This window comes from Chiroxiphia lanceolata, chromosome 1 (genome assembly GCF_009829145.1).
Source record: "Chiroxiphia lanceolata isolate bChiLan1 chromosome 1, bChiLan1.pri, whole genome shotgun sequence".
Lineage (NCBI taxonomy): Eukaryota > Metazoa > Chordata > Aves > Passeriformes > Pipridae > Chiroxiphia > Chiroxiphia lanceolata.
The window spans coordinates 42050215-42061013 of record NC_045637.1 but is presented as its reverse complement, the minus strand read 5'-3'; the positions used below and the strand labels follow the sequence as shown (position 1 = coordinate 42061013).

The window sequence follows — 10799 nt, the reverse complement described above, 5'->3', positions numbered from 1 at the left end:
ATCAATCTGTTGAACTGAGTCCAGAGCAGGGCCACAAAGATGATTAGAGGGTTGGAGCACCTCTCCTGTGCAGAAAGGCTGAGCTAGTGGGATTGTCCAGCTTGGGGAAGGTTCCAGGGAGACCTTAATGTGGCCTTTCAATACTTAAAGGAGGCTTAAAAGACAGATGGAGAAATACTTTTCAGTACAACCTGTTGCAATGGGAAAGGGGCAATAGTTTTAAATCAAAAAAAAAGGTAGGCTGGACATAAGGAAGATATTTTTTACTGTGAGGATGGTGATACATAGGAACCGGTTGCTGAGAGGTGTTGTGGACACCTCATCTTTGAAAGTGTTCAAGGCCAGCTTGGACAGGTCTTTGAGCAACCTGATCTAGTGAAGGATGTCTCTGCCCATGGCAGGGGGATTACACTTGATGATCTTTAGATTCCTTTCCAACCCAAACCATTCTATGATTATAGGACAACTGCACTCAGTTTTGTATGAGACACTAATTCTGCTGAACACACCTCCTTTTCACTTCAACCCACATGCTCTTCCACAAAAACAATTCCATAAGAGGATGTGTGAGTGTTGCATATGAAGACATTTCTTTTCATAGCTCTTTCTACCTAGTTTCACCCATTACATTTTCTTCTCTTCAGCTAACTGAAAAATGCTAGGGAGATTTAGTTTCACCTCTTTTAGGCAGGGCTTTCTCAGACTTATTGCTTGCTAACAATCTGTCAATTAAATGGACTTGGCAATGCAGGTTCAGTCCTGACAGCTGCTTCTTGTGACAAGGTGACTGTACTGTTGCACATCGCCACTCTGCAGATGAGAGTATCTTCCAGCAGAAAGGAAGGCACTAGAAAGGATGCTGTGTTCCCAGGTTTCATTTTGGCACGTATTGTAAGTCATGTCCAGAGCACATAATCCAATCTAGGAGGTGAAAATTCCCTCTGATCCTTCAGTGAACCTGTAGTCATACTAAATCACTGGCATTTGTCAGTTTAGTGTGTTTTAGAGAAAAGTGAACACATCTAAAGGGAAAGCTTTTTTTTTGTTATATCCAGAACAGAAAAAAGGCCTGAAAAATAAATGTAAGGATACCCACCCTCAATGAGGGAAAAACGACTTCAGAATTAACTTTAGGATGGATTCTAAAGTTAGGAAGTGTTTCCCAAAGGGAAATAGGAAAGAGAAAGAAGTAATAAAGGTGCAATTTTCATCGGAGTAATTTCCTGCAGACTAGTGAAGCAGCTCAAAACAAACTCTTTTCTTCTCTCTCCACCAAACTATTACTGGCCTGTGTGAGGTAGGAAGCTGTTATCTTTCTTGGCAAGGTCTCCCATAGCTCATGTGACTTCCTTGCTGTTCACAGTAAGACCAGTAACAGTGAAAGCCTCCTATCATCACGTACCTAGTGAAGAAAGACTGGAATTTTGGCCGCCTCCACTTCAAATGTTGTGCATTGATGGTATGGCATTCTGACATTTCCTTGAAGTTTGTAAATCTGCAGGCTTTATGGAACTGCTAAATATGGTGCAGCACTGCCACCTGGACAGCAGTGAGGGATCTCAAGCCAAGAACCCATTACCATTCTCTAGAAAGGACAACATGAAGATAAAATGAGATGTTTCTCTATCCATATGGGAGGCCAGCAAAGATATTCACATTCTCACAAGATGTACTTTGTTTATGTGGTTTGACAAATTAAAAATACATAATAATAAAAAAAAAATATACAAATGGCTGTATAAACAAAACATGTGCTATTTTTCTGTAATTTGCTTGATGTTTCAGCACATATACAGAAGGAAAATGGGCCATGATCATCTAACATGAACATCTGCATCTTGTTGCTGCCAACAGTAAAGGGCTGTCAGTCCAAATAGGTATAATAGCCAACTCCAGAACACAAATATGCCTCTTGCCTTCTAACCTCTGGGCTTCTTCACTGCCAAAGAGTAGGAAGCCAACTTGAACAAGTGATGCCCTGCTGCTGCCCCAGATATCCCCATCTCCTGTGCCCTGAAATTGCTCCAGCTTGGCAAAATAATGAAGCTACACTTACCCTCTTCCGTCTGTCCCCCTAGAAAATAGGCCATCTCTCTCTGTTCTCTTACTGTTGGAGATCTGTAAAATAACTGGTCATCTCAATAGCATTCTTCAGGTAGAGGAAAAAACTAGAAGACTGATCATTTACAGAGTACTGAAATTATGACTTAAATTTTCAATGGAAAAAACCCTTTTTCAAAGGTAAAAAGAGACAAAAAATTTATGCTTCGCGTGGAAACCAAAAAAAGGAAGACTCACACAAGTAATAGGCTGTTACAGGCTGTATCTGGAAGCAACACAAATATAGGTACATAAGTAGCTATTTATAGAAGTATGTATATACATACTCATGTATGGCTACATGTATCTATATTTCAAGCTAATTAATCTGTTTTGCTGTAATAATGCCCTTTGTTTTTCCATATTTGTAAACACTTGTACAATCCTCTCTATCTATCTGGGAAAACAAATTCTTCTGCTGTCTTAGAATTTCTCTTCTTTTTTCGACTTTCTCTTTGATACATCCTATCAGGAGATGGAATATTCTAATACAGAAAACCTTCAAGATAAGTGCAAATGAATATTTTCAAACATTTAAAATATTCCTAAAATAAATTACACACATGGCACATTGACACCAAAGAAAAAACTCTTTAGAAAAATTCACTGCAGGTAAAACTGAATAGACAAGTGACACACTAAAAGACCACGGAAAATGAAAATAATGCACACATTGAAATGAAAGCCCTACCTATGCCATAGCATGAAAACTTAAAAAAAATAAAATGAAAGTAATAGGAAATTGAATGCCATTTGGAAACAGAGACGCTGCTCTGATAAAAACAAACAAAAAATCCCCAAACCAAAACAAAAAAAAAAAGAAGATAAAGAAATAAAGAACAAAACCAAATTATAGTAAGCTTTTAAACCCATGATTTATTAAATCAAATTGTGTAATGATGCACAAGAATTATGATAATCAAAATCAGTTGAAGTTTAAATAAATATCACTGAGATTTTCCTAAATTGTCAACTGCCCTGAACATCAATGACCTTTTCAAATAATCCACAAGTCCAATTTTTTCCACATTTCCAGAAAGAGGCAAATTTATAGAATACATATATAAACACAAAAAGTTTTCAAGGACAAAACCACAGTAAATGAACAAAGTGTGCTCTTAATCACCTGCACTCCTGCCACTGTAGGTCTTGCCCTAAGAAGTTTCTGATGGGCCTGCTTTTTTGTATCTAAATTAAAAATATTTTCAGGAGCCCAAGTCTTCATGAAAAGCAAGATTTGAACATGCTGACATATTAAATAAATATGATAAAAAATTTTGCTACCTGATCTTGCTCCTGCAAACAAAAGTGAATTCCAACAGGCATTCAAATTTTGACTGATTGTTTTTCATAGATGCTTTTTACCCCCAGATTGGTCTCTGTCCCTTTCACGTTTCATGGTTCCCAGTAGAAACATTTCGGTCTCCCTTGTTCTTTTTCTCTCTCACAGCTCATTAATGCATTTCACAGCTGCCTACCATTACAAAAAGTTTAGTGCATATGAAAGAGCTGAAAAATAAAATAGAAGTCACTAGGGAAAAGAAAAAGTTTCTAATGGCTACATTGCATGTATGTGGCTCTTTTAGTTACCTAGGAAATGGCTATAAAGCATAATATGATTGTCAGATTAATTCCCAGGACAACAGGTACAATTGAGTGTAACTGATGTAGACGTATAATACACTAAAAATAAATTATTGCCAGCTTTTCATTTTTAAATAGAAAGAAAACCAGTAAAATTAACTGTTGCGATGCATTTTTCAGAGGTTTGTTTTGAAATAAATTCTTGATTATCAGACTTACTTTGCGAAAATTACAAAAATCAATTCAGCTGCTGTAAAGGCAAGTTTATGAAGTGGCTCAGATGGCAATCTGCAAAGTGTGGAAAATCACAGCATAAAAATATCATGACAAAGAGCAAAAGAGTTGAAGAGATTTGCTAAGTCATCAGCTCCAAACTCTTGCTATAAAAAGAAACTGTCATATGATCCTTCCCATAAATGCATCAAGCTTCGGCTTTAAAGCAAGTTATACTTTTTTCTTCCCTGTTTCTTTTAGAAAACCATTCCAGAACCTTACTCTTCTCTAGGATATGTATTGTAGAATCACAGAATGACTTGGGCTGGAGGGGACCTTAAAGATCACCTAGTTCCAATCCCCCTGCCATGGGAAGGGATGTCTTTCACTAGACCAGGTTTCTCAGAGCTCCATCCAGCCTGGCCTTCAACACATTCTCTGCTGAATTACTATCTGTTCAGCTTACACTCATCAGTTCTTGTGCCAGCATTACCTTTTTGCTTAAATATTGATTCTCCAGCATTTATTCCCTATAATATTCATAGGTAATAGTTGTATTTCTTCCAAGGTTTGCTTTTCCAAAATCTTTCAATTTTCTTTTGCCAAGTAGGTTATCCATTGTGCTCATTATCTAGTAGGCCAGCTCTTCACCTGTTTGCATTTGAACTCCATGCCCTATGGAAAAAAGTGTATTGATTTAAAAACTGACAACAAAGATAGTAAGAAAGAGAAGAGGTCTTTTCTGGTTGTTGTTGCCTTTCCTATCATATTTTACACTTCCACATGTCATAAAACTGAACAATTAATATGCTCTGGCCACAGCTGCTTATAAGTAGACTTCAGTTCTGAATACATCTATTCATATAGCCATACATTTTGCTTATAGACACACATTTTCCAGATAATTAGATTCATTTTATAATAGATCAGGTGGTAGAGCTTCTAAAAATCTCTTGGCTTTTTCTCTACTGCCTTGTTTTCTAACTTATTTCTGTCATAAATTGCAAGGAAACAATTATCTTGATTTATATTTGATTGTACATACACATGTGACTGTTGAGGGAAAATAACCACAGTTAGAACATTTCATACAATCACTACTATTAAAAACTGCTTTGTTCCAGAGAAATCTTAGGAAGCACATTGTCCGATATTTGTGAAGGAGAGAAATTATAAGTATGTCATTGGGAGACTGCACTTAAATGCTTTGTAAATGCAAAGTTATCACCTAGAGTATGGTCCTCTGAGGTCAATAATTCACATATAGTGAAAAAACCCCAAACACAATAACAGAAGCTCTTGGCATATATACTCAATTCTCCCTTTTTGTGTGTGTGTACAGGTATTCTTTCAATCACAGAATGCAGATGACATTTAAACACAGCAAACTGCAATTGTAAACCATTCATGTTGAAAAGCTATTGATGGCTAATGTACACCAAGCAACAAGCTTATGGATTTTTCTCCCTTGGAACAACAGAGAGACACCACCGCTCTGAGTTGAGTGCTGAAGAGGAACAAAATGTTGTTACTAGGGAATCACAGGTGTTATATTTTATGCTCATAAATAGGATGACATGTTAAGGAAGACATGTTAAACCAATGCAGTCTGGAGGTAGAGATGATATGACTTATTAGACATCCCCATATTCACCTGAATCAGGCTAGTTATTTTTATTTCCTTATCCTCTAGAATACCATCAGTCCACACTTCAGGTAAAAAAAACTCTAATGATATGTATATTTTGTTCAGGAAAAGCTATAAAAATTCATTTTGTCACTTTATATCTCCAGGTGCTATTTTAATGCTCAGTGAATAGGTAAAGTTCAGTGAAAATGGGAAGGAGAAACAAACAAACTGACAGCAAAAAGCTGTTTTGGCTTATAGATCAGCTCAACAGTTAAAACAAAACAAAAAAAAAAGGGTGGAAAGATCAGTAAACTGGAACCAGTCAGTGACTGTCAGTTCAACTACTGGAATAAAACTACTGGCCCTAAGTGCAAGTGCCTGAAATTACCTGGAGCTCTGAGCTCTCATACATAGCCAAGCACTAATCACAGAAACATTTAAACAGGGGTTTTTTTCTGTTAATCTCTGTTGTGGAAACCTCATGTTTTCTCCATGTCAAATGGAGAGTATTTGATGTACAGGGACTGGTACAGTGGCTACAGATTTGCATCTGTCTTTACGTCCTTAAATAAAGATGAAAACTGATAGCGGGGAAAAGAGCCCCTAAGCAACAAGTGGGAAACAACCTCCAAATCCCAGAACAAGTGACCCTGATGTCTGATGGAGAGAACGTCCACTCAACAGCTGTGAAAAGGCAATGCACTTAGGGTTACTATGTGAATTGGAAATCTTTCTCACATTTCAGGTGCTTTGAGCTAAATTCACTTTTGACCCTTGAAATCTCAAACTTAACTGAACATTAAACTTTTTTCGGTTTGAATCCTAAGCACCAAAGGCTTGTCCTTTTTTTATTTAATGAACTAAGAAATAAATTGATATTGCAATTCCTCTGAGACAGAAATTCTTAAATAAAAAAGATCTGTCTTCATGAAGAAATGGATGCTCTAAGAGCCAAAAGATTACGAAAATTAAGTTTTTGGTTATATATTCATGGGTTTTTTTCATAGTTAAATTTGACAATACTGCTCTGATGTCCTGTTCCAAGTAGCATTTAAACTACTAGATTACTTTCCTACCTTGCTGTCATTTATTTGTCAAGTAGGCCAGGAGTAATTAAGTATATGACACACCACAAGATGAAGACTCAAGATGCCTTTTTTAAAGTTATTGTCAAAGCATACTAATAATATTCATCTTTTGTCTAAAATGTATGTCACTTTTTTCCTACTTTATTTTTTTAAGAGAAGAAAAAATGTTGGTGTCTATTATCAAAATAATTTCACTTTAATTTCCTGTCATTATTTTTTATTTTACTACACAAAAAAGTACCAATCTGATGGATAGATCTCCATTTAACTCTGAATAAATCAGTATGTAAATACCTATTTTTGTTAAATGTGGCTTCTGTTAGCTCTTACATATTCAAATGTTTTGAGCTAGTATTAATTATTTTAGCCTACCCATGTTTCCTTCCTCTTTTGTTCTTTGGAAAAATAGCTGAGTACTTTCCTCAAGTTTATAAAGGACAGGACAAAGCTTAACATTAAAAAAAAAACAACTATGGTATTAGAACAAGTTCTTTGTCTTGAAGGCATAATGACTTGTAGCAAGCAGAGTCTTTCTGGTAAGAAAGAAATAACAATTAAAAAAAGAGCTTTCAGATGCTAAATGAGTTGCTCAAGAGAACTCATGTTGTTCCAGGAAAAAACAGAAAAGCACACAATTTTGGCAATCTTCAACAGATTGGTTACTGCAACATTACAAAGCTGTTCTTTGAGACAAATAAAAATGGTAGCCAACTTCAGAAAATGGCTTATACCATCAGCAGGTAAGAATTAGGGTTTAAAGGTGAGACTTTATTTTCTTTGAATACCAGGACTTGGTTAAGCAGCCTGACGCATGTCCTGTCTCATGCCACTCCAGTTAATTACATAGCTAGAGTACACATTTGGATTAGGCAAAACAGAATTGATCCAGCTTTCCTCATAGTTCAGGAAAAGTACAATTTACTCTTCTAAAAGGACTCACCCTGCCCTTGTGACCATTTGCAGGGACCAAGCTTTTGGCTTCTGTGCTGGTTTTGGTTGGGGTAGAGTTAATTTTCTTCACATTGGCTGGTAAGGGCCTACGTTTCGGATTTGTGCTGAACACAGGGTTGATGATGTAGAGGTGTTTTTGTTATTGCTGAGCAGTGCTCACACAGAGCCAAGGCCTTTTCTACTTTTCATACTGCCACACTGGCAAGGAAGTTGGGGGTGCATGGGAAACTGGGAGGACACACAGCCAGGATAGGTGACCCAAACTGACCAAAGGGACATTCTATACCAGATGACATCACGCTTAGTATATAAAGTGGGGGGAAGAAGGAGAAAGGAGGGGACATTTGGAATGATGGTGTTTGTCTTCCCAAGTAACTGTTATGTGTGATGGGTCTCTACTCTTCTGGAGATGGCTGAACACCTGCCCACCCATGGCAAGCAGTGAATTAATTCCTTTTTTTTTTTTCTTGTGTGCAAGGCTTTTGCTTTCCCTATTGAACTGTCTTTTAGTCAACCTATGAGTTTTCTAGCTTTTGCTCTTCTGATTCTCTCCCAGTCCCACTGGTGGAATAGTGAGTGTGTGGCTATCTGGTGCCTAGTTGCTGGCTGGGGTTAAATCACAACAGGTTCCTGCATCAGACCTCAGCTTCCATTTACACACATCAGTCAGAACCAGGATGGAGTAGATCAGCATAATATCCCCAAATTTTTCAAGTGATTTTCCTTAGTTTATATAGACACAATTCAGAATCACTCCCATTTGCTCCACATCTGTCATGAGACCAGGAATTTCTCCGTGGTTACTAACATTTTAAAATAGTTTAAAAGCACTTAAGAGAAAATGAGTGTTACTAAAAAGACTCACAGTCAAGAGAGCTGCAGAAATTTATAACAACTAAATACCTGGGATTTTATTCACATGAAAATGAAGGCACTGTCTATTACTTATAGATATGATACTAGAAGAGGAAGGAAACAAAAAGTAGACTTCTCTATTTTTCTCCATAGGGTAAGATGTCAGATTCTTTTGGTCTATCTTGTCATTTCAATGTCATATACCGTGCCGAAGACATACTTTTCTCCTTTCTTAGATTCCAGCTCTTCCTTTAATACACTAAAAGCTATGTTTGCTGTATCTTGAATTCCTTTTTTTACATAAATTCTCTGAAAATTCTTGGTAGCAGGATGCTACACAAATCAGATCTTGGTGTAAATTAATTTTTAATGTCCATAATTTTACTTTTATGAAGAAATTTTTTAAAAAATATATTTCAATGTTTCCTTCTTTTAGAAAGAATGCATTTTCAAAAGTGAACTACTCTGTTCTGATAACAGTTTGAGTTTTATTGTGATCTTTATAGAACCTTTTAATGTTTAAAAGAAAAAGTTATAACGAGAGTCCTTTGGACTTTTTTTGAAGTCTCCAGGCAAAGGATAAATTAAGTGTTCATCTCAGGTTCTCTTACATATTTCCAAATGAGAAGTGTCCCAGTTATAAACAGAAAATTCCAAAACTTTAGTTTGATCTTTTGGAACTTTCTAAGTTGGTTAAGTTTTATTGTATTTGTAAAGACTTTAGCAAAACAGAAAATATCATCTGACTTTGCATGGAGATCTTGTTTTGGGCACAACACATCAAAAAGAAATATACAGGACAATCACCAGAGAAACTGCAAGATATTTGCATGGAAAATGTACTGAGTACTGTACTTGTCCAGAATAAAACTAAGCAATACTGATGCTGCCAGGCTAAAAGGAAGACAAACCTTGGCAATCAAACCAGACTACATTTGAAGCTATAACTGATTATATGAATAAGATGGAATTGTTTCACACAAAGACAAGAACTTATGCACGAACAAATAAACATTTCTGTAGCGCAATTATTACTGTGCATACATACAAAATATGTACATAGGATCTGTAGCCAACTAGCAAATGTGTAGTATAAAGTGTGAATTCATGTTGAATACAAAGGGGGTTGAGGCCAACAATCTGAATTCAAGCTGCTGAATGGATAGAATATGCTGGCTTCTTTTTAACCAGTTGGATACCAGTGTTTTGCTTCCTGTCAGACTACATGAACGAAAACCCCACATTGGCACTTCTGATACCACAGTAGGTGCCAGCTAGACAGTTCAGCAAATTTTAAGTATTAGGAGAGGTGAATCCAGAAAGAAAAGCCAAGATTTCAGTGTTATGATTTGGAGTGGGGTTCTTGGAATGTTTCCTTCTGCATCTTTTTTCTCTGATAGGTCATGAAGGACTTGGAGTGAGCATTCCATTAAAGGACTGAATTGTGTCAAGAACAGCGTTTCCCTAGAGGAATGGTAAGCAAAGGATCTCCTAGGGCTCAATGCAAAACTCACTAAGTGGAACAAATTATAACAATATAAGCAATAGGTTTCAGTAAAATTTAAGAAAAAAATTAAGAAAAGGAGAAACAATAAATTTCATGTTGTAGCGGTTGATATTAGGAAAGAAAGTAGAATGGAAAAAGGATAAAAAAGAAATTATGTATAGTGAATTTCATTCTCAATGAGATATTTTAAAAAATAAGTGGAAATACCAGAAAACATATAGAAAGAAGATGAAAGCACTTGTCATTCAGTCACATAAAAGATTTTTAAAATATCTCAAATGCAAAATAGAAAAAAAGTCAGAGCATCGGTGTGCCTTGAAGAGACAATAAAATTCAAAAGGCATCATAGACAACAAAGATACTCAATTCCTGTTCCTGTTCAGTCATCATTAGCTGAGTACCCAAACTGAAAAACCCAGGGGATAGTCCATTGTAACCATCAAAAGAGTGTGGACAGAGTATAACATCTTATTAAATAATGATGAGGCAGTTAAAAAAACCCAGAGAGTGCCATGTGGCATAGGGCAGTAATGGATGCTCTAAAACAAGGGTAATGCAAAAATCACAAGAGTGATCAGGATTGATTCGGTCATTCTTTGGTAAGAAGACAAAAGAAACACTGAAAAAATTTTATAGAGAGTTTTGAGAAAATCATTAAGTGAAGTAGACTGAAGTGTAGTGAAAGCAGTTAAAAGTTTAACATTATAACATTAAAGGCATAGGTAGGATTGCATAATGTGACTATAAAATTTTGATTACTGTAAGCAGAAAGTGCTGCTTTGAGGTTAAAAAAAGGAGAAAGACCAGAAATTCAGCAGAATTTACAGAAATTGAAAGCCGTTCCTTAGTCACTAAAATTCTTTAAGGCTAT

At 36.2% G+C, this 10799-nt stretch overlaps 1 long non-coding RNA gene across 1 annotated transcript in view; it reads right to left on the bottom strand.

Annotated features, from left to right (window-relative positions):
* Positions 1 to 416: 416 nt before the first annotated feature.
* LOC116799032 overlaps positions 417 to 10799 on the bottom strand; it is a 28390-nt gene continuing 18007 nt past the window's right edge. The window contains exons 2-3 of the long non-coding RNA XR_004360983.1: positions 1403 to 1585; positions 417 to 958 (exon numbers count right to left, since the gene is read on the bottom strand). This is a non-coding gene — a long non-coding RNA (uncharacterized LOC116799032). The remainder of the gene's footprint in view (positions 959 to 1402; positions 1586 to 10799) is intronic.